Here is a 25592-nt window from a genome sequence, read left to right on the forward strand (position 1 = left end):
ACAATGTTTACTTCACTTTGCATCAGTTCATATTTCTAGGTTTTTCCTGAAACTATTCAGCTTGTCATTTCTGAATAGAATTCCATCATAAGCATAAACCACATATTCCCCAATTGATGCGCACCCCCTCAATTTCCAGTTCTTTGCCAGTACAAAAAGAGTTGCTATAAATACTTTTTGTACATATATATCCTTTTCCTCTAATCTCTTTACAACACAGATCTACTAATGATATTGCTCAGTCAAAGGGTATGCACAGTTTTATACAGTTACATAGCACTTTGGGTTTAGTTCCAAATTATTCTCCATAACAGTTGGACAATTCACAACTCCACCAACAGTGCATTAATTTCCCAGTTTTCCACATCCTCTCTAGCATTTTTCATTTTCCTTTTCTGATATGTTAACTGATTGGATAAGTATGAGTTGGTATCTTTAAGTTGTTTTAGTTTGCATTTTTCTATTCAGAAATGATTGAGAACTTTTTTATGTAACTATCGATAGACTTGATTTTTTTTTTCCTGAAAACTGCCTGCACATCATTTGACCATTTATCAACTGGGGAATGGCTCTTGTTTTTATATATTTGGTTCAATTTCTATGTATTTGAGAAATGAAGCCCTTATCAGAGAAACTTGCTATAAAAACTCTCTCCAGTTTCCTGTTTTCCTTTTAATTTTGACTGCATTAATTTTGTTTGTGCAAATGCTTTTTAATTTCATGTAATCAAAGCTATCTATTTAACTTTCTTTGTTCCTATTTATCCCTTGGTTGGTCATAAACTCTTCCCTTTTCTGAAAGGTGCATTTTCTCATGCTCCTCTAGTTTCTTATGTTATTATCCTTTATGTCTAAATTATTTATTCATTTTGACCTTATCTTATACAGTGAGAGTTCTTGGTCTGCACATCGTTTCTGCTAGACAACTTTCTAGTTTTCCCAAAAATTTTTGTCAAATGGTTAATTCTTGTCCCCAAAGCTTAGATTTTTGGATTTATGAAATATTAGATTAGTATGGTAATTTACAATTGTGTATTGTACAGCTAATCTATTCCATTAGATCCATACTCTGTTTCTTAGCCAGTGCCAGTGTCAGATTCTTTTCACAATGACTGCTTTATAATACTTTTTGAGATCTGGAAGTGCTAAACTGCCTTTCTTCACATTTTTTTTCACTGATTCCTTTGACATTCTTCGCCAGTTGTTGTTCCAAATGAACTTTGTTATTTTTTCTAGCGCATTTAAAGAATTCTTTGGGAGAGGATTCTGTGAAGATGGTGGGGTAGTCAGAAAATTCCCAACTCTCAAGATTTCCCCCCACAAAAGTGATAAAACAAACCTTAGGGCTAACAAAGTGCAGGTAAAAATAAATAAGAATAGGGGCACAGCATGGATTTTCCTGGGACAACAGCAGAAGATTGGAAGAAAAATCCTAGGAGGAGATTTGGTCCTTGTGAAGAATAAACATCTCCAGGCCAGGGTCTGTGTTAACAAGTGGCAAGCCCTGGGGAAAGCTGGGTTGGAAGGCTGACTTGGCTCCAGCCAAAGGAACTTTTATTCCTGGGATAGTGAAAGGAGTTAGCATTGGAGCAGGGGAAGATTGAGCGACAAAGAACGCCAGATCCAGCTGTGATGCCCAGAGCATGGGACAAGAAGGAAAGATCCTGGTTGCCGAGAGCATGGGACAAGAAGGAAAGATCCTGGTGAGTGTAGAAGCAGCAGGGCAGAAAACCCCTGGATAAGAGGCTGGAGGTTTGACTTCGGTTACAGGCTAGAAGGAAGAACTGAGATCTGGGACAAGAAGTACCATTCCCCACATCCCAGGACTAGAGGTGATTTCAAAAATTAAGCTATTACTACCAAAATATGCACAAGTAAAATAGAAAGAATCCAACCCTATAAAGTTATTGTGAGAATAGAGAAGACTGGGGTTCATCTTCAGAAGAGGATATTAAAGCGAAGAAACTTTCCCAAAGAATAATGTCAAATTGTCAGCTGACCAAAAAGAATTCATAGAACTTAAAAAAGACTTTACAAAGTAAATGAGAGAGATGGAGGAAAAACTTAATAAAAAAGGAACAATCTAAGAAAAACAAGATTATGAAAAGAAAGTCAATTAGTAAAGGAGATCCAGAATCTTAAAGAAGAAAATGATACCTTGAAAATTAGAACTGGGCAAGGTGAAGCCTGTCAAGTTATAAGAGATCAGGACATAATTAATCAAAATATGAATAATGAAAAATGGAAGAGAAAGTGAAATATCTTATAAGAAAACAACTGATCTGGAGAACAGATCAAAAAAAGAAAACAGAATAATCAGACTACCTGAAAGCTACGATAAAAAAAGAATCATGATGCCAGAATACAAGAAATAATTAAAGAAAATTGTCCTGAAGCATTAGAACAAGGGGGGAAAGTAGAAATAGAGAGGACAAGGAAGGGATCTCTAGAGGGAAGGGTGAGGGAATCAATTAGGGGGGTATAGAAGGTTCTTTAGATCAATGGGAATGGGAGGATAAGGGAGGGATCTCTAGAAAGCAGGGTAAGGGAACAGGTTATAGGGTGCTATGTAAGAGTGTTTAGATTTATGGGAAAGGGGAGGGATTCTTGGAGGGGGGTAGGCTAAGTAATAAAAGAGCAAGATAGCAGGTAGAAGTAAAGCAGAGGAGTCAGGAGGTATAGGAAGCAAAATATATTCACAAACATAAAAACAAATATCAATTTGTTAGGGAAAGTATATGTATATATGTATGTATATATGTGTATATTTTACATGTGTATGTATATATCTCTATTTATATAACAATACATCTGCACTTAATTGTATCCTTGGCCAGGGGTGGTGGTGGAGGAAGGGTGAAAAAAGAACAAAGTAAAAAGTGCACAGCAGTGAACAACGGAAAACTTACAAGAAAACAAAGAAAAAGATAGCTCTCAACAAATCTGTAGTATTTTCCATATAGATTTTCTTGAAATGAAATGTTATCATCACCTACTTTGAATCCTCTTTTATGTTCTGTTATATACATGACATGCTACCCCCATTTTCTTTGTATTTAAGTTTGAATATTTAAATTTATGATAATTTTATTCTTTGATCTATTCTGTATTTCTGTTCTGATATTTGAGTATAGGATAAACTTTTTAAAAAGAAAAGAAAAAAATAAAATAACTCTTTGGTAGTATGATTGGTATGGCATTCAATAAGTAAATTAATTTAAGTAGAATTAAAAAACATTAATATTGGCTTGGCCTACCCATGAGCACTTAACATTTCTCCAATTGTTTAAATCTGTCTTTATTTGTATGAAAATTGGTTTTTAATCATGATCATATTTCTTTAGACAGTTTTTGTACCTCTTTTTCCATTTGAGTGAATTTTTTGTCATAAAGATTTATTTTCATTAGTGATTTGTTTAACCTCTTTTTTAAATTCTGTATGTATGTAAGTATATATATATATAATACAATTCTGTATTTTAAGATTTTTTTTCTATATTTTTGTTCCTTTTTTACAAAGCTGTTTTGTTCCTTTTTACCAAGCATTTTCACAATTTTATTCTTTGCTTTTATTTTTTTATATAATGTTCTCTTACCGGTACTACTCTTATTTTGGAAATCATTTATTAACTCTACCAGAAATTCTTGTTGAATTTGTGTCCAATTTATATTTTATTCCTTCGAAGCTAGTTTGTAGCTATTTTGACATCATTTTCTTCTTTTCAGTTTTTATTTTGATCTTCCTTATCAATATAATAGCTTTTAATAACCAAGATTTTTTGTTGTTTGTTTTTGGCTTATGTTTCAGTTCTATTTCTTCTTTTTATTTCAATGTTAAAGTTGGACTCTGTTCCCAGTTTGAGGAGAAGAAGTACTCTCTCAACTTTTAGGGTTTCTATCACTGTTGTTTTTAGAACTAGTTCTTGGGGTTTGAAAGCCTTTGGTGCTTCCAAGGTGGTGTTATCTGGAGAGAGGTGTGACCATTGCTCTCCAAGTCTGTACTTTGGTCCTTATGCAGAAAGGACTTCTGATTCCTTGGGATTGCAATTGATACTGTTCTTAAGGGTTCCTGATCCCTTGTTACTAAAAGCAATACCACATTTCAGGGCTCCTGCTCTCTCTTACCTGAAAGAATTCATCTTTGCCCTTGAACTATGTCCCCAAAATGGTCATAGTCAATGGAGTCACCAAACAACATCTAATATTGTTTCCAGTCCGAGCACAGAATTCCCTAGCATATCTTTATGATGATTTGGTGGTTCCTTTTACTATGTTTTTCCCCTTTTTCAAATGCTTTATTAACTTCTTATTTACATCATTAATTTCTGCAAGATTTTGACATACAAATTTTCTCCCCGTTTTCCCCCTACCCACCACCCGAAAATAGCAATCCCACAGGATGACCCCTCCTCCAATCTGCTCTCTCCCATATCTTCTCCCATACCCCCTTTGACTTTTCTAGTAGGACATGGTGGATATCTATGCCCCAGTGCCTATATATCTTATTTCCCAATTATGTGTAAAATAGTATTAATAATTATATATATGTAAATATAATTTTGAACATTTGATTTTAAAACTTTGAATTCCAGATTCATTCTGAACTTCCTCCCTTGTCACCCACCCTTACTGGGAAGATAAGCAGTTCAGTATAGGTTGTACATGTATAGCTAATGCAAAACAATAACATAGTAGATATATTGTAAAAGACTGACTATATTTCCCTCCCTCCTATCCCACCTCTAACTTGTTCTATTCTCTACTTTGATCCTTTTTCAAAAGTGGATGCTTAAAACTTCCCTCCCCCCCACCTGCCCTCCCTTCCATCATCCCCTCTCTCATCCCCTTCCCCCCTACTCTCCTGTAGGGTGAGACACCCTATTTAGTGTGTATTTTATTCCCTCTCCAAGCCAAATTCAATGAGAATAAGGCTGACCCATTCTTTTTTGCCTTCCTATTTTCCCCTCTATTGTAACCATTTTCCCTTGCCTCTTGTATATGAGATAGTTTACCCCATTCTGGCTCTCCCCATCTCCTCTCATTATATTCCTCTCTAACCTCTTAATATCACCTTTTAAGTATCATCCCTTCCTATTAAATTTGTCCTGTGCCCTCTATCTATGTATACCTGTAAACATATATACACACATTAACATATATATTCATATGCCCATATACCCTCACATATAGACATACACACACAAACACACACACACATACACACACATACATATATTTCTATTCCCTTCAACTATATTCATACTGAGAAATGTTTCATCAGTTATAATTATCGTTTTTCCATGTAGGAATGTTAATAGTTCCACTTCAATAAGTTCCTTATGGTTTTTTTTCCCTGTTTACCATCTCATGCTTCTCTTGCTTCTTGTATCTGAATTCAACTCTATTTTCTAAGTTCTATTCAACTCTGTTTTTTTCTTCAAGAATTCTTGAAAGTCATCTACTCCACAGAATGACCATATTTTCCCCTGAAACACGATACTCAGTTTTGCTGGGTAGGTGATTCTTGGTTTTAATCCCAGATCCTTTGCCCTCTGGAATATCATATTCCAAGCCCTTTGATTGCTCAGTGTAGAAGCTGCCAGATCTTGGGTTATCCTGATTGTGTTTCCACAATATTCAAATTGTTTCTTCCTGGCTGCCTTTAATATTCTCTCCTTGATCTGGGAATTTTGGAACCTGGCTGTAATATTCCTAGGAGTTTTCCTTTTGGGATCTTTTTCAGGAGGTGATTGGTAGCTTCTTTCAACCTCTATTTTGCCCTCTGGTTCTAAAACATCAGGGCAGTTTTCCTTGAGAATTTCTTGGAGGATAATTTCTAGGTTCTTTCTTTGATCATGGCTTTCAGGTAGTCCAATAATTTTTAAATTATCTCTCCTGGATCTATTTTCCAGATCAGTGGTTTTTCCCATGAGATATTTCACATTGCCTTCTATTCTTTCCTTTGTTTGGATCTGTTTAATATCATCTTGATTTCTCATAAAGTCACTAGCTTCCCTTTGCTCTATTCTAAATCTGAGGGAATGATTCTCCTCATTGAGCTTTTGAGATTCTTTTTCCATCTGGCAAATTCGGCTTTTGAAGGCATTCCTCTCCTTGCTTTTTTGACCCTCTTTTGCCCTTTGAGTTAGTCTGTTTTTAAGGTGTTATTTTCCTCAGTCAGGCTGTTGACTCTCATTTCATAATTTTCTTGCATTGTTCTGATTTCTCTTCCCAATTTTTCCTCCACTTCTCTTATCTGCTTCTTGAGGTCCTCTATGGCCAGTAACCAACTCGTATTTTCCTTTCATGCTTTTGGTGTGGGAGTTCTGACTTCACTGTCTTCCTCCTGTTCCATGCTTTGATAATTTTTGTCCCCAAAATAGGAGCCTAATGTTGGATTCTTCTGTTTATTTTGCTTCCTTCGCCTGATCATGTCACCCCTCAATCACTTGACTCCTGGGTTTTTTGCCACAGTAGGATTCTGCCACCAGACAGGGGAGCTTCTGTCCCAAATGCTGGGTTTTTCTCAGATGCCAGAATTATTAGTTGTGTGCCCTCTCTAAAGCCTCCGCACACTCTGGCAAGCTGGTCACACTCCCCAGGATGTCCAACCTAGAAAGCAATCCAGATCCAAGCAGGTTAAAGCAAGAACAATTACCCCTCAGACTGGTTGCTTGGTCCCCCTACAGTATGCAGGCCAGGAGCTGAAGCTGCAATGTGGCACCACCTAGGACAAGGTGGCTAAGCAGCTTCTCACCCTGGGGGCAAGAGCCAATACTCTCCCAACTACTGGTCCCAAAGTCCACACTGTATTGACCTCTCACTTTGTCCTTCACATCTATGTGTTGATAAATATGAAAATGGCCACAGCTGCTTGTTATCTGGAGTCCCTCCATCTGGTGGTTGGTCAGGCCAGACCTGGGGCTAAAACCTCCAGCTCACACGGGCTTCGGTTCAGCTCCCAGAGTGCTGCGCTGGCTGATTCCTGCCGGCCTGCCAGGCTGTCCTCAGCGGGAGGTTAGCTTCTCTGTGTTGTTTTATGGGTCCTTCTTAAAATACACTGTCCAGAGCTGAATAAAATATTTTCCACATATTAGGGAACCATACAGAAGAACTATTATGTTATTGTTGTTGGATGCTATGATTCTCACTCTCTCAATTAGAAAGAAATCAATGGTTTTAATTAAAAATGTAAGCATTTACAGGCATTTGCTGAATAAAATAAAATTGACAAAGAACAATAACTTGTCAGATGCATTCAGGATTTTCTTCTATTTCAAGCATCAGGTAGATTTAAGAAGAGCATTTTGTATTCACCAATTATCCTAGAAAACTCTAATCATTTTACTTTTGCACCTCTTTCCAAATCAGACCTTTTTTTATATTTCAAAGTAGCTCAAAAGAAACATGAGATGTACAAATTTTAGAGGCATCTCCATTCCATATGTTCATATGTAATAGTCACAGGGTGAACAGGAGCACAGGAACACTAGAGGGTGTAGCCTTTGGGGAACAGGGACCCTGGTCACATTTCCAGGGTGGAAAAGAGTGATCCATAGTAAAATAAGACCACAGACCACAGCATAGGTCAGGAGAGCAATGATCACTTTTCTCCTTAGATTGTACCACTTTAGAGTAACTGAAAAATTACAGATTCCTAGAACTAACTCTGAAAAGTGTACCATGAAGCTTGGGACAGTGCCCCTTCCACTCTAGGAAAAGAGCCCAAATTTACCATAAAGTTAAATGTCAAGAAATAGACTGCAAAAAAAAAAATCAGCAAACTGAACCAAAAGAAGATGCTATGGTGACAGGAAAAGTCACAACATAAACTCAGAAGAATACAATGAAATCAAAACAACCACCTTTAAAGCCTTGAAGAAAAATATGAATTGATTTCAGTTCCAAAAAAAAAAGAATTCCTGGAAGAGCTCAAAAATAATTTTAAAAATTGAATAAGAGAGGTACAGGAAAAATTGGAAAAACAAGTAAAAGTGATTTGAAGAAATCAAATGTGCAGATGTTAACTTCATGTGAAGAAGTGAACAGATTGGTAAAGGAGGCACAAAAATACTGAAGAAAGTAACACTATAAAAAAACAGAGTAGTCAAATGATAAAAGAAGCACAAAAATCTAATGGGACGAAAAACTCCTTAAAAACATAATTTACCAAATGAACAAAGAAGCACAAAAATTTGCTGAGGAAAATAACTTTCAAAAGTAGAATTGGCCAAATGGAAAAGGAGGTACCAAAGCTTACTGAAGAAAACAATTCCTTCAAAATTAGAATTGAACAAATAAAAGCAAAGGATTTTATGAGACATTAAGAAACAATAAAACAAAACCAAAGATATTTTAAAAGTAGATTAAAATGTGAAATATCTTGTTAAAAAAAGCTGTCCTTTAAAATAAAGGAGAGATAATTAAAAATTATTGAACTACATGAAAGTCATGATTTTAAAATTGGCCTAGACATCCATATTTCAAGAAATTATCAAGAAAACTGTCCTGATATCCTCAAAGCGGAGGGTAAAATAAAAATTATAAAAACTCATAAATTACCTTCTTAAAGAGATCCCAAAATGAAAACTCCCAGGAATATTATAACCAATTCCAGAGCTCCCAGGTCAAGTAGAAAATATTGCAAGTAGCCACAAAGAAACAATTAAAATATCATAGATTCACAGTCAGGATAAAACAAGATTTAGCAGCTTCCACATTAAAAGATAAGAGGAAATGGAATGAAATATTCTGGAGGGCAAAAGAACACAAAATAATAAACTAGCAAAACTGAGTATAATACTTCAAGTAAGGAAAATGGATATTTAATGAAATAGAAGTATTTCAAGTATTTCTCATGGAAAGAACAGAGCTGAATAGAAAATTTTACTTTTAGACCAAATATTCAAGAAACACATTAAAAGGTAAACAAGAAAGAGAAATAATATTGCATTCAATAAGACTTAAGTACACAAGAAGATGATAATTGTAATTTCTAAGAATTTTATCATTATTAAGGTGACTAGGAGAATATCTAGATAGAGGACAGGGGTTTGAGTTGACTGTGATGGGATAACAGCTAAAAAAAATAAAAGGAAGGGTTGAGAAACAGGGATGCCTAGTAGAATGGTATAGAATGGAGTAAATGGTAGAATGGTGAATATTTTCTCAAAAGATGTGCAAAAGAACTTCTACAGTGGAGGAAAAGACAGGGGAGTTGTGGGCAATGATTAATCCTTACTCTTATTAGAATTGACTCAAAGAGGGAATAACACACTCAGTTGGTGATAGAAATCTATCTAATTTTACAGGGAAGTAGGAGGCAGGAGGGAACTGAGAGAAGGAAGCACAGATTGGCAGAAACAGTGGTCAGAAGCAAAACACTTCTGAGAAGAACAGGGTGAAGGGAGAGAGAGGAAGATAAATGTAGGTGGGGAATAGGATGGAGAGAAATACAGTTAGTAATCATAACTGTGAAAAAAATTACAGCAAGTTTTTTTTTTCTGAAAAAGACCCCATTTCTTAAATATATAGAGAACTGAGTCAAGTTTTTAAGCATACAAATCGTTCCCCAATGGGAATGGTCAAATGAATAAATGGTCAAAGGATATGAACAAACCATTTTCAGATGAAGAAATCTTGAAAAAATTGTTTTACATCACTATTGATTAGAGAAATGTGAATTAAAGTAACCCTGAGGTACCACCCCAAACCTATCAGATCGGCTAATATGACAGAAAAAGAAATTGACAAATATTGGAGTGGATGTGGGAAAATTGGGACACTAAAGCATTGTTGATGTAGTTGTGAACCAGTTCAACCATTCTGATCCAAGCATGGGCAAAACAAGAGAATCCCACATCAGTGCCACCAAAGAGATTCCCGCAATCTACCTCTGATCAGCCACTGAGTTCCCCCTCCGTAACCCCTGGGCTGAGAGTTTTGGAAGCAGTCACTGCCACTGCTGCCACCATTGCCACCTGGGGGCCAGGGCTGGACCTTGTTCCTCTCTCACTTAAGTCCAACAGACCTTTGCTACTAGCTTTCTAAGATGTCTCTGCCATTTGTAGGTTTAGAAGTCTATAAGCTGCCATAGATGCCAGAGATTCAGTCCCCTGAGGCCTACTCCATTCCATCTGTACTGGTATGGGTCATGATGGACTGGGCTCTTCTCTCAGACTGGTGCAACAGACCTTTCCTCTCTACCTTCCAGGTTGTCTTGGGCTGGAAATTTGTTTCACTCTTATCATTCTGCTGCTCTAGAATTTCTTTAGAGTGATTTTAACTGGTATTCGGAGGGGTTTGGGGGAGAGTTCAAGCAAGTCCCTGTTTTTACTCTGCCATCTTCACTCTACCCCCAGTCCAAACATTCTGGAATGTAAATTGGAAATATGGACAAAGAGTTATAAAACTACACAAACTCTTTTACCCAGCATTGTCACCCCTAGGTCTATATATCAAAGACATTTTTTTAAAAAGTGGAAAAGGATCTCTATGTTCACAACTATTTATAACAGCTCTTTTAGTGGTGGTGAAAAAAAACGGAAACTGCAGGGATGCCCATCAATTCAGGAAACAAGCTGTGGTATATGATTGTAGTAGAAGATTTTTGTTCTGTAAGAAATGATGAGCAGGATGGTTTGAGAAAAACCTGGAAAGACTTGTATGAATTGTTGCAAAGTGAAGTGAGTTGAACCAAGAAAACAGTGTACACAGTAACAGCAACATTGTATGATGAACAACTGTTATTCTTTTCCATACAATGAACCAAGACAATCCCAAAGGATTTAGGATGAAAAAATGCTATCCACCTCCCCCAAAATAACCGATGGAATCTGAATCCAGTTTGAAGCCCACTTCAACAACAAAAGCTTTTTTATATGGAAATAAGTTTTGCACAATTGCACATGTGCAACCTATATTAAATTAATTGCTTTTTCAATGAAGGGGGAACAGAAAGTGACAGGAAAGGGTTTGGAACAAAATCTTTTTAAAAATGAATGTAAAAGTTTGAGTTTACCTCTACTTGGAAAACTAAAATATTTTTAAAATATGGGTAAAAAATAATGTCTCACAATTAGAAGTAGGTTATCTAAATCTCTCTTTAGGTATTGTGAACCTTTTAGTTTTAGTGGCTTTCCAAAGGACCTGGTGTTTCCATCCTTTCTCGAAAAGCCATTGCCTTATATTGGTTTGTGGTTCAGATAATAAATTAAAAGGAACTTGGTGACAACATCTGACTACTACAATGGAAAATTGTAGACATTGGTTTTAATTTGTCAGAATTAATTCTATACATAAATTATATGAATGATGAGAAATTGTGTTTTGTCATTTCTGTGCAAATTTAGCAGTGGTTTCAGGTTTGTAAAGGGTATAAAATTATTACTGAAATATTTATTTAAAAGTATAAGCTTTAGAATATGACATGGTATAAGAGAATGATGCAGTAAGATAAAGGAAATGTTCTTCCACAATCTTGGTAGCTTCCTATTACCTACATTATTAAATGTAAAATCTTGTTTGACTTTTAAAGTGCTTCATAACTTGGTTTCTTGCTAGCTTTTTAGAATTCTCACATCTTATTCTCTCTCCCACCCCCTCAATACCCACCTACCTTTTATGTACTCTGTAATCCAAAAACACAGGCATCCTTATCTTTCCTGGAATAAAGCATTCCACCTCCCAACAGAGGTTATTTTCAGTGGCTGTCCCCTATACCTGGAACTCCCCGCCTCCTCTTCTCCACCTTCTTCCTTCCCTGGTTTCCTTCAAGTTCCACCTAAAATCTCACATATTGCAAGAAACCTTTTGCAGTCCTTGCTAATTATAGCATCTTTTCTCGGAGATTAGCTCCAATTTATCCTGTATGTATCTTAGTTCATGCTTGTCTACATTCTGTCTTCTCTTTTAAATTGTAGAGAACAGGTACTTTTCCCCCCTTTCAATTTATTGCTAGCACTTAGCACAGTGTCTGGCACATAGTAGGCACCTAATAAATGCTTGTGTACATGCTTGGTATCCTGCTGATTTAACAGGTTTTTGTGAAGAGAATGAATAACAAATGATAAAACATTTAATGAGCTCCTGTTATGAACCAAGAACTCTGCTGAGCACTACGCATACACATTCAAGCAATCAAGCTGTTTACTATCCTCTACTAACTTCTGTTCTAATGGGAGACAGAAAACCTATAATTGGGAACCAGAAAGCAGAAAGTGGGGGAGGTGGTACATGTTCTGTAGTCTGTTTGGAAATGGTGAGGAAGTAATGTAGAGGCTTGGATCCAGGCAAGGTTAGGTGAAAGGTCACTTATCAGAGACCAGGGTCCCAGGGGAAGAATCCTGGTCCTAATAGGAGGGGGATAATGAGCAGAAACAGGACAACTGGAGGCATAAGAAATTGTGGTAGATTTTTCAAAGAGAGAAATAAGACTCAAGATAAAAAAACATGAAATAATATATACCTGTAAATTTAGTTAGGTTTTTTTTCATTAGAATCGATTTATTGGTATATAGAACATTAGAGGTGGAACCAGTGAAATCTCAGTTCCATTTTAGGCTCTTCTATGGATGTATGAACTTAAGAAAATTCACTAAACACTCATACATAGTTTTCTGTGTCATAAAAGAGAAAATTCATTTAGCAATGTTCTTTTCTTATGGGAAATTCACTAACGAGATAATGGTTGTAATGGAATCAGAGACACTAAGGTTTGAGGTGATCTTACATAATTACAAAGTAGAAGTAATTTATTCCTATGAGATATTCTTGTAAAAAACAAGCACATGATCCCCACATTGCAAATTTGAGGAATAAAATCATGAACTAAAGAGTATTTAATACTGAAATGAAACCTTGGAAATGAAGATTGCACATCATATTACTTGAATTATCCTTAATTAACTAAGTTACTATCTTTTGTAACTATGTCTGCCCAATGTTAAACATAGTCAAGTAAAAAGTAAAAAAAAATCTGAGTGAATGGACAGTATAAAATTAATATTTAAAATTAGTTTATTGGCATAAAATTATACCTTTTGTCATATTTTTTTACTTATCTATTATTTTGTAGACACATTCAGAAATCAGTCAATCCACTGATTATGTAATATAGCCTAAATTCAAATGATAGTTCCTTCTGGAGAAGATTTTGATTAACGCTGGAACCTGAGTGTATGATGAATTAATTCTAGAATACTAAGATTTAGGGAGCACTGACTGATAGTGTTTCACTATGTAGGAACAACTGACTCCTATATAGGTAGCTCAAAGAGGAAGCTACCGACTAGAAGCTGCAAAGTGATTAATTTTAGGAAGTTTTCCCAGAGAACATTTTGGAGTTCTTGCCTCAAACTCTAGAATTTCCAGTCAGGGTTCTGATTGTGCCCTCTCTCCCTGTCCCCCTCTCTGACTCTCTTCTCTCTCTATTTCTTGCTTATACTTTGAAAAAGGATATGTTGGAACCCAAATCATGTATCTTTTCTTTAGAAAAAAGTTATTTTATTTTATTATTAAATTAATATTAAATTATTAAATAATTATTAAATTAAAAATAATTTATTTTATTTAGATTATTTTAAAGAAAAAATAAAAATAAAATTCTTTTTTTCTTCTTAGTGCTTCTTAGGTAAGGAATTGTAATGGCTATCATGGGCCTACCTAACAATCTTGACATGGGAAGAGGAACAATTCAAGGAAAATTTCCTTCATAAAAACATCTCAAAGGTGCAAGGATCCTATTGCATCTGTGGAATCCAACTGTGCTTCTCAGGAGAACTACCCTTCTCATCAGCTATTGTCCTTGCTTTCAGCAGTCCTCAAAGGCTGTATATTTTGGCATGGAGTTTTGTCGCGTGGTATTTTCTGTTTCTGGACTATAGAAGGTAAAAAAAAAAGAAGTAAAAATATAATTAATGCTTTTATAAAGCTCAAAGATTTGGTCTGGTTCAGATTTAGTTTTTGTGCAAATTAGTAAAGTCTTATCATATCCTGGCCAATAATACTTTTCTTCCTAAAGGGGAGAAGGCATAAAAAAACATGATGCCCCTCCATACCCATTGATATTTTTACCTTCCAAGACTTGCTATTTCCTGTGTAAGCCTTGACTAAATGCTATGTGATACCTTGCAGTGACAAGTGAAATAATATATGTATCTTTTTATATAGATTCAGAACAGCTTTTTGTCCAGTAAGATCAAGGCCTGGAAAGCATGTGTCAGCCAACACTTTATAATGAACAATATTAAACACTCATGTAATTTCATTAAGTTTTAATGGTGGGTAGGGGTTCATGCCAAAGCAGTTCTTTGAAGGGCATTATAGGTGGTTTTTTACAAAGATGCCACAACTAGCATAATAATTTTCTCATTATATATAATTCCACTAAACTTGTACTAATGCAAAGTACTTGCCAGACCAAACATCATATTCCGGTTTCCATAGCATATCAATGTCTATATAATAACACCAACAAAAAGTCTACACCTTTGTGATGAAATATGAACTTCATGGATTGTTTTGAAACAAAATAATGAGGCTGTAAGGAAAATATAGATACTACTTTCTGTAGAATAATTTTCCATCAAAGGCTCCCTTTGAAGTCATGCTTCAATGGATTTTTAAAATATCACCAGCATCTAAAATGAAAGAGATGTGAAAAATGAAAAATTGCTTATGTAAAACCTACACCTGCCCTTTATGTTTTGGCATTTGGGTAAAACCTTTTGAAACAAGAATTTAGTCTCCTTTCCTTTGACCACAAAAGAAGTGAACTTGAGAAAAATAAAAAGTAGATTTACTTTTAAATCAATGGATTAAATCCATTTCTACATTGAATTTGCTGCGACTATTTAATCATTTAAGTATGAATGAATTTACTCATTTAGACTTGAGTTCAAATTTTGCGTCAGACACTTACTAACTAACCCTGGGCAAGTTACTTAAGCTTTCAACTTTGGTTTCCTCATCTGTTAAACTGGGTTAATGATAATATCCACCTGCCTAAATACCAGATACTATTACTTCATAGCATCGTTAAAAGGCCCAAATGAGTTAACATCTGTAATGTACTTTGTAAACCTTAAGTCACTATATACATACTATAATAATAATGTTATATAAAACTATGATGAAAATGATGATGATATAATTATTATTATCCAAACATATTAAGTTTAAAAGACTATGCTGGGCATGGAGTGGGGGAAAAGGTGAAATTCAAGGATAAAGAAATAATTCTTGCTCTTGAGGTTTAGTCTATAGTGATCCGCAAGGAAGGCAATTTTGATGCTATGATAAAAAAAGTAACCAGTTCAAAATTCTCCTTCAGCATTTTTTGTGACTGTTATTTGGTCACTAAGATGCAATGTTTATTTTATTACTTCTACTATGATTGCCATCAATGGCAATCTTTAATTCTTCATTGATTTACTAAAATACATGAGTTCTTTCCTCTAAAGCAGACTTCTAAACAGAGATGTGCTGAAGCTTGTTCATATTGGTTTGCAAAGATGGTTGAATTTTCAGTGTTAGCATTTACACCTTGGAAAACAGCAAATTCTATAAATCAGGGTTTCGTAGGTGGCAGATAAATAGTCCCCTGCTATGTCTGAATACATGTCAACTTGGCAGAACCTAGTATACTTCCATCATCTTCAAAAATCTGAAGACATGTCCACATGCTGACGTGTCCTTAGAGTCTGACTCTCAACTCTCTACTTATCAATAAGCTCTGTGAGGGCAGATACTGATCTAAATATTATATTGGCCCAGCCTAAATATTGTTGTTGCTGCTAATCCTTGGAAAGACCAATGGCATCACGAGGATGACGTCTTGATTTGTTCATGAATTTGGATCTAAGTTAGCCCAGAATATTGTCCATTGTGAGAGAACTCATATAACGCACTGTAGTTTTCAATAGTCCTGGCATCTCGCATTTGGAGCAAGCCTTCATGATCTAGGAGAAAAAAAGCCCTGACTTTAGGGTCAGACAAGAGTTGTGGTCTTATCCCCCTATAATGCTTACTACCTATGTGACTCTGCCCCAGTTACTTAACCGTGGGAACCTCAATTTCCTCATTTTTAGAATGAAATGCCTAGATTTTGAAGGCCTCTAAGGTCCATTCTAGCTGTAGAGTACTAAGTAATCTAATATAAAAATAAAGATTTATAAACAAAGACAAAGACTAAATCTCATGTCACAAAAGAATTCACTGTAGGATCCTTTAAATAACAGTTCTCCCACACCATTTAAAATAATTCAAATTACAACATTTTATAGACATCTATTGTGTAAAGTGTGGTACTTCTATTTAAAAACAGCCGTTTGTCATTTTCTCTCACACATGATCATATGTCACACAGTTTCCATATAACCCAAACATACGCTGATACTCCCATCTGTGAAAGTGACAAAGATACTAGTTGAATTGTAGAATTTTTGAATAATAACATCATGGACAAATTCTAGTTTAACAAGGATCCCTGTCTTTATTTGCCCAGAAGCAGATAGAGTATAAGATTTGGGATCAAAATAACATGGGCCTAAGTTAACATGTACATGTTTATTTACATATAAATAGAGAAAGATGGAAGGAGATAAAGGATAAAGATAAAGGAAAGCTTAATACACTCAATCAATGACTTGATATTGGGAACAAACCTTTGTCCTTTGAGCCAGAAAGAACTGGTTTTAAGTTCTGCTTCTGATAAATGTTCTGTGTGACTCTGAGCAAGTCTCTGAACCTCATAGCGGCCTCAACATTTTCCATCCCTGCTCTAAGACTATTAGTTATAGGTTGGTTGTTGATATGTATTATGTGAGGGAATTTCCATATATTAGGGAAATCACAGGTCATGATAGCCAACAAGTACATATGATGTACCAGACATTGTGCTAACTGCTAGGAATAAAAAAGGCAAAATAAAAGCAAAGTGGGGTGGCCAGGTAGCACAGCGAGTAAGAGCACTGGCTCCAGTGTTGAGAAGACCTGGAGATCGAATCCCGGGCTCAGACACTTAGCACCCACCCAGAAACACCTGGCCATGTAACCTTGAGCAAGTTACTTAACCCCAATTGCTTAGGGGCGGCCAGGTGGCTCAGTGAGTAAGAGCACCGGCTCCAGTGTCGGGATGACCTGGATCAAATCCGGGCTCAGATACTCAGCACCACACACAGAAATAACTGGCTGTGTAACCTTGAGCAAGTTACTTAACCCCAATTGCTTTAAAAAAGATAAATAAAAGCAAAGAAACAAATAAACAACAATAACAAAGCTCTGTCCCTACTCTCAAGGAATAGACATTCTAATGGGGAGATAACATAAAACTATTTGATGTATTGCATGTTGAAGACAACCTAGGAGGGGAAGACATTGACAGCTGGAAGAACCAGGAGAAGTCTTCTGCATCTTCAATTGCATCTTGTAAGAAACCAGGGAAACTCAGAGGTGAATGTGAGAAATAAAGATGATAGGTAAAAGTACAGTGGCTGTAGGAGTGGAGAGGAGGGGCATACACAAGACTTGTCATGAAGGTGGAAATGATAAGATTTAGGAAGGGATTAGACACCTAATAGAGTAGTTGAGAATGACACCAAGGCTGTAGGCCTGGGTTACTGGAAGGATGGTAGTACCCTTGACTATAACAGGGAAATCCAAAAGAAAGATGAGTTATGTTTTAGACATCTTGAGTTTAAGATGCCCATAGGAAAATAATTTGTCTAAGAGACAGCTGGAGAAATGTAGTTGTAGCTAATCAGGCAGACTGAAGTTGAATTTATAGCTCTGGGAAATATTTGCAAAGAGATGATGATTGAACATGTGGAAGATTGGAAAATCAGCAAGTGACACAGAAAAGAGTGGAAATAGCAAGGGGCCCAGCACAGAGCCTTGGGGGTATCCCTGTTTAGAGGGCATGACATGGATAAGGAATCTACAAAGGGAAGTGAGAAAAAAATGATAAGGTGGATAAGAACAGAACCGAGAGCAGGTAAAATCTAGAGTATATCCAGCAGAAAAAGGTTATTGGTTATATGAAATGGTGCAAATGTCAAAGGGGATCATGACAGAGAAAAGGACATTAGCTTTGGTAATTAAGAATCACTGGTGACTTTGGAGAGAACATTTTTGGTTGAATTATAAAGTTGGAAGATAGCCTAAATGGGATTTAGAAGAGAATAAGAAGTGGAGGGACCTATTATAGAAGACTTTCTCAAGGATTGAAGGAAGAGAGGCTAAAAGGAAATAACTACTGTATGATTGAATCAGATAAGAGATTTCATTGAGGATGGGGGAGATGTGGACACATTTGTAAGCATCAGGGAAGGTGCAATTGTGGATAAGAAAAAGAATGGAGATGAAATGAGGGGCAGTTTGATAGAAAATTCAGAATGGAATCAAAAGCACATAAAAAGCGTTTTTCACCTTGACAAGAAGGGCCACCTTTGCCCAAGAGACAACAGTGAAAAGAAAATAGTGAGGAAATATGCCTTAGTAGTATGAAATGAAAAGCGGGGAAGAAAATGAGCTTTTGGTAGCGGTCTCATTTTTGGAGGATGAAATATAAGGTGGAGACATTTGCTGAGAGGGTGAAGTAGATGGCATACACAGAGAGGCTTAGTTGGAATACCACTGTGGAGAGTGGTGTAGTGAATCAATTAAAGAGGAAGGAATATTCTAATTAGCCCATCATGGCCTAGATTATATCCATTTGATGGGGGAAGGGGAGAGCAGTGTTATAAACAAACAAAAATTAGAAGTTCACAAATCCCAGGATCTAAGAACCCCTGCAATAGAGTATTTAGTTAAAATAAAAGACCAGGTTCTATATAGGCTACAAGACTATCATGCTTACACAAAAAATATCCAACTGACACTTGATTTCCATTAACCCTTCCATTGATGTGGTTCATCCTTGTTATGTAGCATTTCTAGATTTAACATTTTCCCTTTATTCTCTCCTTTTAAATTTACGTACCTTGAATCATAATTCCATCATTATCATGGGGTTTTACATATAAGAGTCCTTGATGATTATATATCTAATTAAAACACCTTATTTTACAGATGAAGAAGCATAGACTCATAGAAGTACAGTAACTTGTTTAGAATCACATACCTGCTAGTTTCAAAGCCAGGATTCTAACCAGTACCCTTTCATTGTAAAACCACTTTCTCATGCTTTGTTGATTCCTGTGTGATAACTGTATCATAGTACCTCTGAGCTGTGAAAGATGGATTAATCTGTTGTTGATAATGAGGTAACCATTATAGGTGAAATTTCTACATCAGTTCATTGAATCATAAAGTTAGTCTTGGATGGAACCATAGGGTTTATTTAATGTAAACTCTTCATTCTATAGATGAGGAAGCTGAGGCCCAGAGAGGATAAATAACTTGCCCAAGGTTGTAATGTTCAAAAGTAGCAGAGACAGGATTCAAACTCAGATCATCGGGCTTCAACTCTTTTCACTGTACCACCCAACCTCTCTTGACATCAAGACAAAAACCTTTGGGAGAGAAAATATTTAAAACTTCCAATGGTAGAAATGGTAGATTTGGGGATATTCCTGGTCAGGAAGGCCTTTGAATACCTATGAAATCAGATCCTGTAGGTGCTTTCCTGAATTATTTACTGGCAGAAGCCATGTTCTTTTTCTTGATGAGCAATTTATTTCAGAAACAAGTAAATGCTTTGTAGCATTCACCTGTCACTTAAAAGTAAAAACTGAGCTATGTTTTTTTAAGATAGATATAGTGGATCAGTTTTTCCAATTATGTCATTTATGTGCAGACAATTTCAGGGTTTACTTTGTTTCTAACACAGTATTATTCCATTCCAATGGCTGCTTTTGATATAGGCTCCCAAGGGAAAAATGCTCGAAAGCATTGTATCTGTTTGAATTTTGATGGTTACCATCACAACTATGAAGAATAGAATTACTGCCAAAGATACTTGTTTTTTGCCTGTGGTCATTTCCTCTGTCTGATCTAATAAACAAAATCCCCAGGATATAATAGATGTCCTACAAGGGAAATAGAGTATGTTAATTTACTAAATGATCACTGGATGAGTAAATCGATGAAAATAAGGTACTCTAACACCAGAAGGGATTAGATGAACTCTGCTAAAAGAAAAAATAAAGAAGTTTGGAAGACGAGTTTGTCACAATTTTTTTTGCCTCATCTAATTGATATTCTTCAGCTGCTATAGTTAAAGTTCTGGGCAGACTTGCAATTATGCTATTTTTAGTTCAGACACAAAAATTGCCTTTGGATGAAATTTTATAAACAAGATTCTAGACTTGGATTAAGCAAATACAGCAAATATTAATAAAGGTCACCTTAATTAAATTTAAACTTCAGAAATCCTTAAGAACAGGCAGATATGGAAAAATTCTCAGTTGATTTATGCATGAGTTTGCCCAAGATTTTTGTTATAGCTTATCTCAGTTGCTGTTTAAAAAAATAGAGCTAAAGAAAGACATCAGATGACTAGTTGGCTACTAGAAAACACATTTCCATCTTCCTGCTTGATCTCTGACTAAACTTATTTCCTTACTAGTCTCTTCAGTACCTATATTTCTTGTTGAGTATTGGACCCGTCTTATATGGGTAAAGTTGGTACCTTTCAGTCTTACAAATAGGCTGCTGTTCCTTTGTCTTGAATGCTACCTCCTTTCCTATCTTCCACATTCCACCTACCTGTTTGTGAACTCCCATTATGCTCCCTAGCTCTCCTAGTCAATAATTCAATGCCTAACCTCTCCTCTACCTATTCATGACCTCCAGATGCTCTGGTTTACTGTAAATACAGTCAGTAAACCCCCAAAGCACCATTGAGTCCATCACAAATATAACATCATAGTTCTACAATAAATGAATAAGTTTCTTTCTTATTGGGTGGCTCTTTCTAGGGTAATAGAATCACGTATTTAGATGTGGAAGGACCTTCAATGTCATCTTGTGCAGCCTCATTTTACAGACTACTATCAACCTTCCAATTACAGACCCAGTGGACTTTCTTTAGTCTTTATTCTCCTTGACTTCTCTGCAGAATTTTACAAGGTTGACAACCTTATCCTACAGAAGATTCTTCCTTTGGACTCAGACATACCATATTTACCAGGTTGTTGTCCTGCCTATAACCATTCTTTCCTTGCTCCTTTAGTTTAGAGGTAACTAATTAGGTGATTTTATTCTTGGATCTCAAGTTTGGGAGACTTGCTTCAAATACAACCTCAAACACTAACTGTGTGAACTTCCCTTGGTTTTCTTATCAGGTAAAATGGGAATAATAACAGCAGCTACCTCCAAGGGTTGTTGTGTGGATAAAATGAGATGCTGTCTGTAAGGTGTTTTGCAAGCTTTTAGCATTATGAAAATGCTAGATTTAAAAGGTTATTCTTGTTCTCTTCATGAACCCTTAATAGGTATTTTCTAAAGTCCTGTTCTTTGATACCATTTCCTTTCTATATTTCCTTAGGAATCCTAAACCTGCAACTTCAACTACCACCTCTGAAAAGCCATGCAAAATCAGTCTAAATGGTCCTGTTTTTGGAGCTCTCAACCTATGTCTTTATGTGCTGATAGGACATTTCTACTTCATCACCTTGTAAAGCCATGCATGAGCAGCTTTCCAGAGGATTGCTGCTGTGAACAGCTTTCAAAGTTCTGATTACACAGTATAGTGAACACCCTATTTGTTCAATAACAAATCAGAGCAAAATATTCACAGAGAATTAAGGCACAGCATTCACAATGTTATAACTTATCACAGAAAATCACAATATAGTATTCACAACAGCTTATCATTAAAATGGTCACATAGTTTTCACCAAAGTGGTCACAACATTTAGAACAAAGAAAAATCATCTCAAAGTACAATAGTCAAAGACTTCCACTCATGGGGCACACTTAAGTTAACTCAATAAGTATCATAATATAGTCTCAAAGTACAATAGTCAAAGTCTTCCAGTCATGGGGCACACTAAATTAACTCAGTCACTTATTCAGCAATCAATTACTAAGTATCATTAATCACTAAGTATAATCATTAGAAAATACACAAACCCTCCACCTCTAGGTCACTAGTAAACTACAATTTCATCATTACTCAGTACCCAGGGATAGCTCTTTTAATCTTGACTTGGGGCCAGTTCTCAGATTCCCTTCCATGATCCCAGATTTTACCTAGATTCACCAGTCACCTGGGTTCAATGGCAGATAGCTGCCAGTTCCTTGTCCAGCTCTCTGGGTAGGTCCTGCCCCATACTGAAGTTCACAGGCTCCAGTCCATCTCAAATCCTTCACAATTTCTTATTCCAGGAATTCAAGGTTCAACCAAGACACAAGCAGACAAAGTGCCTGCATCCCAGTCATGCCTCCCCAGTCTTCTGAAGCTCTTTCAAACAATCAGAATCACCTTATCCAGCCTGGGGGAAGGAAGCTCCTGGGCTCCTGAGATCCTGTTCAGAAGAAGCTCCACCACCACAAGTTCTCAGGAAATTCTAGCTCAGTTCTCCATTCTCTCTTCTGTAGCTGCTCTGCCTCAAGATTCTTGTTGCGAGAAATTCTGACTGTGCCTCTCTGGGGCTTTCCCTTATATACACACAGCATTAGCTTTCTGTTTCAGCCAACCCCTTCCTGTTACATCACGAACAGGGGTTCATACCTTCTGTTTCTTTCGCAGAGATTTGATTAGTTACTAAGTACCTGCTTACTTGCCTATACAAAAAGGGGTCTTCAAATTACCATTATACACCTTGATGGAATATCACAATGAATGTGTCTAAAATGGTGGTTATTATCTTTACTACTAAATATGCTCTTCCTTTTGACCTCACTATTTCTATTTTTATCAACAAAATTCATACTATTTTTCATATCTTAAAATAGGATTATATTTGGCCCTTACCCAAAACATTTGCAGATTCCATCAATGCTGCCTCTATAAAATCAAAACCTCTCTCTCTTGAAGGAGGAGGAAGAGGAGGAAAAAATAGAGAAAGAAAAAGAGAGAGAAAGAGAGAGAGAAAGGAAGCAAAAGAGATAAAGAAGAAAGGAAGGAAGGAAGGAAGGAAAGAAAGAAAGAAAGGAAGAAAAGAAGGAAGGAAGAAAGGAAGAAAGAAAGAAAGAAAGAAAGAGAAAGAAAAAGAAAGAAAGAAAGAAGGAAAGAAAGAAAGAAAGAACAAAAGAAAGAAAGAAAAAAAGAAAGAAAGAAAGAAAGCATGGTTGCCCAGTTTACACTGCACCAGTTCCACAAATCTTTCCATGTGTTTTCATAGAGAAAAGTAGTATTTCATCATATTCATATACCACACCTTATTCAGTTATTCCTCAATTGATAGGCATCACCTTAGTTTCCTTTTTTTTGTCATGACAAAGAGATCTACTATAATTTTTTTATTTGATCTCTTTTGGGTAAAGGTACAAGGCTTATTGCCTTTCCAAGTGTCTGTTCCCACAAAAATGTCAAAAAACTATGTTTTAAAGCAAATGTTTGAACATTTGTTTGATAATTTCCCTGCTTGGTCAGTTGAGTGGCACAGTCAATAGAGCATTGAACTCAGAGTCATTAAGTTCTGAGTTAAAATCTAGTCTCAGACACGTGACCTTGGGCAAGTCACTAGGTCACTAAGCATTTTCAGCAATGGTTTCCTCATCTGTAAAATGGTGAAAATAATAGCAGCTATATCTCAAGATTGTTGTGAAATCAAATGAGATGATTTTATAAAGCACTCAGAAGACCTTAAAGCAGTATAAATAAAGGCTAGCTGTTGGTCTGTGTTCCAGGAAAACTCAGTTATATTATCCAATATTACTTTACACATTCTATCTGACAAAGCAACAAACAAGATCATCAAAGGATGGGAAAATCAGTTGATGGTTCAAATAATACAGTAAAATTAGAAAGACGTGTTTTGTTAAAGAAATCATTCTAATGTTAGTGATTTAGTGAAGTTGTTATTAAAATTAAGAAATTTTAATACCTCTCTTTTTGTTAGCTTTAGGTTGAGGTTTTTGCCTTCATCTTTGAATCATAATGTGTCGCTTCCCTCCCCACATTCATCCTTTTTTATCCTATTTGTATACTATATAGGACTTAGAGGGTCATCCAACAAAACCTAAGAAAAAATAATTTATATTTGTCTTGAAAAAGTCAAAGATATGCTGAGTACTTGGAGTTGTGTGTGTTTGGGTGGGAGAGAAGGATGATAGTAGTAACTAACAGCCATTCTTTGGATGAAATAATTTCATCAGGTATAGTACTATTTATATTCTATTCTATTCCATTCTATAAGTTAGGAAAGTTGGAATAGTCATGAGAAAAAGAAAAATGTGCTTTCTGCTTATTGGTGGATGTATCAGGCTTTAAGGATGCAGCAGGGGTTGTATTTCAGATGTTGGAAAGAAAAATATGAGGTATGAGATTAAAGATGTGTGCAAAAATATGTATTTGCACGTCTGCAGAAATATATATATATATATATATATATATATATTTGCACATGTGCAAAAATATTTTCCCTAAGAAAAGAAATTTGAAAAACCTTCTCATATATTCCAGATGGCAAATAGTCACTCAAAGTGTTTCAACATCCCCCTTTACTAGACAATTTCTGTGTCTGGTCTCAGACATTAATTTCACTCTGTAAAAATCAAGAAATTGTAGCATTCCAAATAGCACATTTTGCCAGATTTATTTGAGCAAGTTGTTATCTGCTCAATCTTATTTCAGTTAAACAATTGATAAAGAATTTTGCTTCTGTGAATTTGTATGTGGTAACCAGTAACTGGTGAATTGCAATAAATTTTCATAAAGAATAAGGTTATTTATTACTATTTTAATGGTTTGGTGAGTGATTTTTACAGGAGGGGAGATTTTAAAACCTGAATTGGGAACTTAATAGCTATGATGCTGCCAACTCACATCAGTGCAATCATCCTGTGGGTGTACTTTACAGTCCCTGCATGTGAATTACCTGCCTTGATGATGAAAATAAAGATTCTGCAAATGTAAAGTTAAATAGGTTTTACCTGCTGGGAAAGATATTATTATTGATGAACAGTTGGGACTGTGTTGCACTAGATAGCCATTTTTTTCCTGTTCCTTAAAGGTAATAAAATCTAAAGAATGAAGAACATTTAGATTATTCACCCTAATAAGCCAGTCAAGTAGGTGGCTCATTTTGTATTCATGCAGTGCTGGGACATTGTACCTTGTTTAATTATGCACGCCTTCTCCAAAATATATCCTATTTTTGTCTTGTACTAAGGCAAATGCAATTTACATAAGTTTTATGATCACTTTTGATTAGCATAATTTAGAGAAATAGGAGTGGGAAAATACAGGTTTCATTAATAGAGAGGATCATTAAAATGTTCTATGTAATGAGGTCTAATTAGGTAGAGGGGAAAAAACCCACGAATCTACCAAAGAGCTAATACTAGAAGGCAAAGCATTAGTTATGCCCTTTGGCACCCCTCCCTGCCCAACCCCCCAAAACCAGCCAGGATGTGTGAAAAATGGAAGATCTGTAGACATTCCTATATCTCCTTGAAGTCGTGGCTTATGCATTTTTTTTTTTA

General features: G+C 35.9%; 1 long non-coding RNA gene across 1 annotated transcript in view; it reads left to right on the forward strand.

Annotated features, from left to right (window-relative positions):
* The window catches only part of LOC138149820 (uncharacterized), an 85076-nt gene extending 61923 nt beyond the window's left edge, over nucleotides 1–23153 (forward strand). Inside the window, exons 2-3 of the long non-coding RNA XR_011165422.1 lie at nucleotides 13620–13885; nucleotides 22329–23153. This is a non-coding gene — a long non-coding RNA (uncharacterized lncRNA). The remainder of the gene's footprint in view (nucleotides 1–13619; nucleotides 13886–22328) is intronic.
* Nucleotides 23154–25592: the final 2439 nt, after the last annotated feature.

Source organism: Petaurus breviceps, unplaced genomic scaffold (genome assembly GCF_028583685.1).
Source record: "Petaurus breviceps papuanus isolate PSGF00001 unplaced genomic scaffold, PetGlider_PUasm1.0 90849, whole genome shotgun sequence".
NCBI lineage: Eukaryota > Metazoa > Chordata > Mammalia > Diprotodontia > Petauridae > Petaurus > Petaurus breviceps.